The following is an 8,808-nucleotide window of genomic DNA, read 5'->3' as shown; positions in this document are numbered from 1 at the left end:
ATGGCCTTACTTATACAATAACAGGAAACGGAAATATTCCAACAACCAGTAAGCTTAAAAGAGGACCCAGAGCCTCAAATGAGATCACAACCTTGACCAAAACCTTCACTGGGGCCTGCTACCACCTACCACTGTGGTGCTTATATCTTTCTGAAATGTCTATTAAGAAAAATTTTAATTTCACAGATTCGTCATCTAATCTTCATATGTTTTCCTCTCAGTTTTAATTCTTATTTTTATCTAATTTCCAGGACAGTTATCTTCCCAAGTTGGTACTGATTTTGTTAAAATATTTTAAAGAGCTCATTGTTCTCTGAATATTTTCTTTTTACTATCTCCTGTTCTTATTTTATATTTATATTATCTTCCCTTTGATTATTTTAGTTAGATATTTCTCTATATATTGTTCTTTTTTACTTTTTGCTCGGATATCTGTCTTTAGTTTTGGAGGATCTCTCAAATATCTGGTAATCTTTGGCTATACATTTATATTTAAGACTTAGGTACTAAAAAATTAACTGGTGGGGTTTTCTAACTTGTGAGGCTCGCTATAGGTTTCATTTCAAGCAGTCAGTTTATCCCAACAAGAATTTTCCAATCTCATATGTGGAGAGTGTAAAACTAGATTCCAGAGGCTTAAGAGGTAAAATGATTAAGAGGTCTGCTGGGAATTCAATATTCAGCATGCACAACTTCCTTAATAATCTTGTTCTTAGGATAGTGCTTCACCCCCATTCTCAGCCATGTGATCTTCTTTTAGAGAGTAAATCCCTGTCATCAGCTGGAGTAGGGCTGGAAATGTTGTCTGGCTGTGAGAGGTGAGGGGAGTGACCTAAAGAGTCTGTATGAGCCTCACATAAATTTTCAACCACTATTCTTGTTTGCAGCCACATCTCACACTTCCACTTTCAGAGGAATTTGATATTTCTTAGTCTTTATTCTTCCTGGACTTGTGAATTTAAAGTTAACTTGCTCCTTGTTGGTTTTCTGTATTGTGGGTGATTTTTTTTAGCTTTTTGTAGTATCCTCAGTTAGTTATGACTTTCAAGCCTGAAAATTTTGATATCACTCATCTGCATTGTCTGTTATCCCATTCCCTTTGTCTTTAAAGTTGCATATGTTTTTTATTCACTTGCTATCACTTTAACGGTTTTGGTAGGGAATAAAGATAAACACATGTGTTCAGACCACTATGTTTAACTTTAAAAAAAAAAAAACACTTTATTTAGATATGATTGACATAAAAAAGCTTCACATATTTAATTTATGTAACTTGATGAGTTTGGAGATAAGTATAACCCATGAAATCATCACCACAATCTAACACGTAAACTTATCCATTACCTTTACTTTTACCCTCTTTATTTATTATTATAATTATTTTTTGTCTGTTTGTTTCCCAGATCACAGCCCCCATCAGCCAAGGCCTGAAGAACAGGTGAAGTTTTCAGTAAATCCACAGAAGTAAAAACCCTTATTATGAGGAACTGGGGAATGTAGCCATGAGGGAGTGGGAGTCAGGCCACCAGGTATATGGGGGAGTGGGGACAGAGTGGCAGGACAGAGAACAAAGCCTGGATAGACTGGACATGGGGACCCCAGACTCAGGGATCTTTGCAAGGGACTCCAGGCAGCTCCTGAGAACTCAGGCCAGCACTAGGAAGGCTCAGTGGCATGGGATCCACCAGCACAGCAGATAACTTTGCGTCACTGGAGGTCTCCTTCATGTCCATCTTGAAATAGCACCTCAGGCCGATGATGGACTATGCGTCCATCTTGTCCTCAGTCAACTTGTTGAACTGCTTGAATATGAGGCCCGCATCCTGGGAAAACTCCTGGAAGGAGATAAAGGGGGGGTGACAACTTCTCCTGCAGGTGGGTGTAGATCAGGGTCAGGTCCAGGGTGCCACTGGGGTGGTCCAGGGAGAAGCTGGAACCAGTAGCCAGCTGGTTCAGGGGGCTGTAGGGCTCATGGAAGAACAGGACCAGCAGGACGCACTCTCATTTTCACTGATTGTCTGGCAAGAGCTTGGCCACCATGCCCGTGCTGTCAACGCCATCCAGGCTGAGTCTGCCATTCTCCTCCTTCAAGTCGGGGAACACATGGCAGAGTGAGTAGCTCCACTCCTCCCCTGGCACATCCTGCAGGGCAGGCAGGTAGCAGTCGAGATGAAAGTAAAACTCACACTGGTTGCACATGACCAGGTCGCCTGGCTTCTGGCAGATGTGGCAGATGGTAGCATTGTTATCCAGGGTTGTGGGGCCACCAGATGGGGTGGAGTTGCCCTCAGGAGCCACCACCTCCAGGCCCTAGCTGGTGCTGCCACTGTGTGAGGCCAGATGGGGGTGCCTTCAGCACTGGGACCCTCCACCAGAGCCATCAGCACAGGCTCAGTCTCAGGGTCCTCAGCAGCAGCAGGAAGGGCTCCAGTGGCAGCCTCCTTCTCCTCCTTGACAATTGCCATGCCAGGTACGGGCAGAGCACCAGGAGCCCCTAGGTGTGCAGTCCCAGCACCCTCAGCAGCAGCATCATGCTCAGTAACAATGAGGTGGTAGTCCTCAGTGGTGCCATCTGGGAAGACCTTAAAGATGGGTGGTTGCCTGTCAGCTGTGAGGTCAAGGTCCAGGTGCTCAAGGCCCACTCGTGCCACCTTGAGCATGAGGCCACTCACTTCACCCTCACAAGAATGGGACTGCTTTACATCTGACACATGGGGATCTGTTCTTGAGTAGGGATCATTTGACACAAAGCCATACCCTTCCTGTACTTCCACAGGCTGGCTGCTGCCAGAGCCCTGTTTGCTCAGGGACCCTGGGGCTCTGGGAGGGACCATGGGTGCAGGGCCTGTCCAGTTGGTACCTGGACACTCTGCCACAATCTTCCCGAAGGCCTCAGCACTCTTGGTCCAGGCGTTCATCTCACCGAAATGAAATTTCATCTCATTGTGTGGCTCCAAAGTATCCACAGTCATCTTGAGGGTCCAGTGTAGCTGGAAGTAGATCAGCTGCTTTGAAAACAATAGGGCTGTGTTGTTGTCACTCTCCAGAGCCCAAGAGGCAAAGCTCAGAATGTGCTCCTGGTGTTTCTGGATCTTGGCCATGGTCCAGTGCTGCCTCTCTATGCACTCTTGCTGCACCTCAGTCACCTTCTGGGCATGATTGACCAACACAAGGCCCTGCTTGTTCAGCTCCTTCATGATCTGCAGGATGGCCATCTTGACATCCACCTGTACATGCTTCCCTAAGTCCGACACCTGGCAGATCGAGCTGCAAACCTCCTTGGTGCTCTTCTGTAATGTTGCATGCTTATTCCCAAGGTGCTTCACCAGCAAGGCCAGGAGCTTGCTTTGGTTCCTCACTGCATCCTCCAGGAACTGGTACTGCTGATCCTTGTGAGCATTGAGCTGGCAGTCCCAGCAGGGGAGGGTGTCACGGCTCTCACAGATCAGCATGAAGGGTTCATGCTTCTGCACATTGTAATAGATGGTTCATTCATCACCCCAAAATTCAGTAGGCCCAGCGGAGCACACGGTGTGGTTCTTGCTGTACTCCACCTGCTGGTGAGCCTCCACTCAAGTCTCTCAGAGACTCTGAGCACTTGATGCAGTAGCTGGTGGCTGGGTCATTATCCTCACAGCTACTGCAGCACCGGTTCACATCCGGGGCATCAGTGGCAGCCTTGCTGGTACTACGGTGCATGAAGTTAATTCTCCACATTGTCTTTGGCAAAAGACCATTGCTTGCACATGGGACAGTCTACCACAGTGCCCCCGCTATCAGCAGAGCCATTGATGATGCAGCACTAAGCACTGCAGGCCCGAGGCGGGCACTACAGGCTGAGTGCAGGCAGGGCTTACTACTTTTTGATAAGAACATTGAACATAAGATCTACTCTCTTAAAAAAAATAAGTGTACAATAAAATTTTGTTAACTATAGGCACTATGCTGTACAGTAGATCTCTAGGACTTATTCATCTTATATAACCAAAACTTTGTACCCTTTGTCTAATACCATCCCATTTCCCCTCCTCTCAAACCAACCACTATTTTACTCTCTATTCCTATGAGTCTGAGTATTATAGACTCTTTATATAAGTGGAATCATGTAGTATTTGTTATGTGTCTTATTTATTTTACTCAGCATAATATCCTCCACATTCATCAGTGTTGCTGTGAATGGCAGGATTTCCTTACTTTTTAAGTCTGAATGGTATTTCTTTATAAGTAGTAGTATATGCCACATTTTCTTTTTCCCCTCATCTTTCAGTAGATGTTTTGATTGCTTCCATGTCCTGGCTACTATGAGTAATGTTTCAATAAATATGGGATGGCCAATAACTCTTGATTTCAATTCTTTTTAAATAGATACTCAGAAGTGGGATTGTTGGATAATTGGTTGCTCTATTTTTAATTTTTTGAGAAAATTCCATACTGTATTCCTTAGTGGCCACATCAATTTACATTCTCATAAAGAGTGTACAAGGATTCCCTTTTCTCTACATCCTCATCACCATGTGTAATATTTAGTTTTATTGATAATAGCCATCCTAACAGGTTTGAGGTGATATCTCACTGTGGTTTTGATTTGCATTACCATGATGATTAGTGATGTTGAATACAATTTCATATTCCTGTTAGTCGTTTATATATCTTCCTTGGAGAAATGTCTATTCAATTCCTTTGCCTAATTTTTAATAAGACTTTTTTTTTTTTTTGCTATTGAGTTGTAGGGGTTCCTTATGTATTTTGGAAGTTGAGCCCTTATCAGATAACATGGTTTGCAAATATTTTCTTTCATTCCATAAGTTGCCCTTTCATTTTGTTGTTTTTATTCTTTGCTGTACAGAAGGTCTTAGTTTGGTGTAGTCCCGCTAATTTTTGCTTTTGTTGCCTATGCTTCTGGTGTTATATGCAAAAAAAAAAAAAAAGAAAAAAATCATTAACAAGATCAATGTCAGGAAGTATTCTACCTGGTTTCTTCTAAAAGTTTTATGGTTTCAGGTCTTACTTTTAAATCTTTAATCCATTTTGGGTTAATGTTTATGTATGGTGTTAAATAAATTATTCTCCATGTGGATATCCAGTTTCTCTAACCACTTGAAGAAACTATCCTATCCCATTGTGTATTTTAGGAACCCTCATTAAAGATCAATTGACTGTATATGCGTTGGTTTATTTCTGAGCTTTCTATTCTGTTGCACTTGTCTAAATGTCTGTTTTTATGCCAGTATTATACTATTTTGATTATTGTTGTTTGAAATATATTTTGAAATTAGGAAGTATGTTGCCTCCAGTTTTGTGGTTCTTGCTAAAACTTGATTTGTTTATTTGGGGTTTTCTGTGGTTCCACAAATTTTAGAATTATTTTTCTATTTCTGTAAAAAATTGCCATTTGGATTTTAATTGGTATTATGTTGGATATGCAGATCACGTTGGGTAATTTGGATATTAAAACAAAATTAATTCTTCCAATCCATAAACAAGGGATGTATTTCCATTTATTTGTGTTTGCCTTAACTTCTTTCTTCAGTGTTTTATAGTTTTCAGTGTACAAATCTTTCACCTCTTTGGATAAGCTTATTCTTGAAAAATTAATACTTTTGATGCTATTATAAATAGGATTGTTTTCTTAATTTCTTGCTTGGATGATTCATTGCCAGTATGTAGAAACACAACTGATTTTTGTATGTTGATTTTGTACTCTGCAACTTTACTAAATTTTTTTATTAGTTCAACATCTTTTTAGTGTAGTTTTCAGGGTGTTCCACGCATATGATTATGTCATCCACAAACAAAGATTAATTTTACTTCTTTTTCTTTCTTAATAACTCTGGCTACGAATCCCAGTACAAAATTGAATAGAAATGGTAAGAATGGCCATCCTGGCCTTGTTCCAGATCTTAGATAAAAAGTTTTCAGTTTTTCACCATTGAGTACGATGTTAACTCTGGGATTTTTAGATAGGGCCTTTATTGTATTGAGGTTAGCTCCTTCTACACCTAATTTGTTAAGAGTTTTTTTTTTATCATAAAAGGATGTTGAATTTTCTTCAATGCTATTTCTGCATCTATTGATATGATCATGTGATTTTTATCAATTATTCTGTTAATGTTGTATATCATGTATATTGATTTTCATATTTTGAAGAACACCTACATCCTAATATAAATACCACTTGGTCATTTTGTATGATCTTTTTAATGTACTGTTGAATTTGGTTTGCTAATATTTTTTGAGGATTTTTGCTTCCACATTCATCAGAAATACTGGACAGCAGTTTTCTTTTTTTGTGATTTCTTTGTCTGGCTTTGATAGCAGGGTGATGCTGTACTCATAGAATAAGTAAAAAAGTCTTAGCTCTTCTCTATTTTGGAAGAGTTTAAGAAGGATTGATAATTATCTCTTCTTCAAATATTTGGTAAAAATTTGCTTCACTATAGTAACCTTTTACTATCTATACATATCCGACAACATCATGTTGTATATCTTTTTTTTTTTTTTTTTTTTTTTTTTTTTTTTTTTTTTTTCAGCCAGTGAGCGGGAACCGGTCTGTATGTGGGATCCGAACCCTCGGGCAGGAGCACCGCCATGCTTCCCAAGCAGCGCACTATCCAGTGCACCACCGGGCCGGCCCGCATGTTGTATATCTTAAATATACACAATAAAATTTGTTTTTTAAAAAAGAAATGAGCTATTAATTATATGGCAATTATGTGATATAATCTTAAATGTACATTCTTAAATGAAAGAAGCCAACTGAAAATGCTACATATGGCATGATTCAAACTATATGACATTCTAGAAAAGGCAAAGCTATGGAGACAGTAAAAAGACTATTTGTTGCCAGGGGTTTGGAACATGGGAGGGATGCATAGGTGGAGCAGAGATTTTTAAGGCAGTGAATGTACTCTGTATAGCACACTAATTGTGGACACATACTATTATGCATTTGTCAAAATCCATAGAACTGTACAACACAAAGGGTGAACCCTAATGTAAACTATGAACTTTAGTTAATAATAATGCGTTAATATAGGTTCAACAATTGTAACAAATGTAACACGCCAATGCAAGATGTTAATAGTAGGAGACACTGTGGGGTGGGAGTGGAGAAGGAGTTTATTGGAATTCTCTGTAATTTTTGTTTCTTCTGAAAATTTCCTTTAGAAATCCACCTGGTAATAATATCTCTTACATTCTCACTTTCACAGGATTTATTGTCAAACACATGTTTCATATGTCCTAATATTTTTGTCCCCCAAGAAAATTTCAGATTTCTCAAAGAAAGAGACCCTGTATTCTACTTTTCCAATGTTTAGTATATACTCAACAGTTTTCAAGTAACACTTAATGATTCGATACTACCCTAAAATTTTACCAATAGTCAGAAAGAGAACACTTGTGGAGAAAATACCATAGTGAATCAAAGATTTTATAAAACTCCATTGATTTTTATAGCATATACACACTTGGATCTTGACTAGAAACCTGACATAAATATAATTTTTTTTCTATGTTTCCTTAACAAAATAAATAAGTGAATAAACTTGATACATCCCATTGAACCACAATGCATGTTTCTGTAGCAAATCATTCATATATACCAAGAAGGTAAAATATGTCAGTTTAGATTATAACTAGGCAGTTGCCTATAGGTAGGTCATTATAAAGTCATGTACATGATGAGACTAAGAGTTAGATTCTGATCCATTTCTCACCTTAATGGTGAACGAAATGAGAGTACTGATTTCTCTCATAAAAGTCACTATGATGAAAATTGCCAATTTCTCTAGTAATAGTAATGTTGGGAGGTAATTTTGGAGAAATAATGCTACAAAAAAAAAATGCTAAACTACTTTTAATTAGACCGCTAAGTTTTAAAAAGCACATAGCATAAAAATGTGTAGTGCCATAGAAATATGATTTATAACTAAAACTTAATTTCAAGTAAATTAGTTTCTGTGTTTTCTTCTGGATTTTGGTGTTTAGGAATCACCAGTTTTTTTCATGTCTAGTAAACTTAGCCTAATTATCTGGTACTTGACAGTGCTAACTTTGGTCATAAATGGCCTCTACTAAGAATACATTTTATCTAATGAATGCAAGGGTTATTATAAAGCAAAACTATTTGGGGGTATTATCCTAGGTTTGTTATATGAAAAAGTGGTAAAATTCTAGCTCTATCAATGTTACCATCTTTGAGTAGTTATATTGTCTGTTCGATTAGATGAAAATATTCATGTTATTTACCATTACTGTTTGACTTAGTAATGGTGAAAAAAACAACTTTCCTTTTCCCTTAATGCTTATGATTTATATAAAAGACAATTAACTCTAGCAAACCTTAAAAATACAAATATAAGCAAGAGCAATCTATAACTACTTTTAATAATGTTCTCTTAAAAATATTGGTAAATCTATGCAATTTTTATTTATAGGCACTCAATTTTAATTTTTAAAATCATTTTATCTTCTGTGCTATCAATATTTATTTTTTAAAAAAGCTTTCAAAAACATTATTTAAAATAGAAACAGTAAAATACATTGTCTTATTAAAACATATGAAAAAAATGTTAACATTGCCCAGAATTGTCCCTTTAGATAATGCCTTTTGGAAAGTATAGTTTTTAATTCATTATTTCATATAACCAGTTTCTGCCTTCTATGTTTGAATCTGCAATAAAACATTACAGGTCTATTGTAAACAATTATTTTGTACATTAAGAAATGAAAATCAATATTATTTCAAAACACATGCCTTTCCTCCATGTGGAAGAATAAAATTTGCTTTATTTATTTTGGTGGCCA

General features: G+C 37.8%; 1 pseudogene; it reads right to left on the bottom strand.

Annotated features, from left to right (window-relative positions):
- Window positions 1-1,604: 1,604 nt before the first annotated feature.
- Window positions 1,605-3,876, bottom strand: LOC103595258 (annotated as a pseudogene).
- Between the last annotated feature and the right edge of the window lie 4,932 nt (window positions 3,877-8,808).

This window comes from Galeopterus variegatus, unplaced genomic scaffold (assembly GCF_000696425.1).
Source record: "Galeopterus variegatus unplaced genomic scaffold, G_variegatus-3.0.2 Scaffold1729, whole genome shotgun sequence".
Taxonomy (NCBI): domain Eukaryota; kingdom Metazoa; phylum Chordata; class Mammalia; order Dermoptera; family Cynocephalidae; genus Galeopterus; species Galeopterus variegatus.
This window is presented reverse-complemented; position numbering and strand designations above follow the sequence as displayed.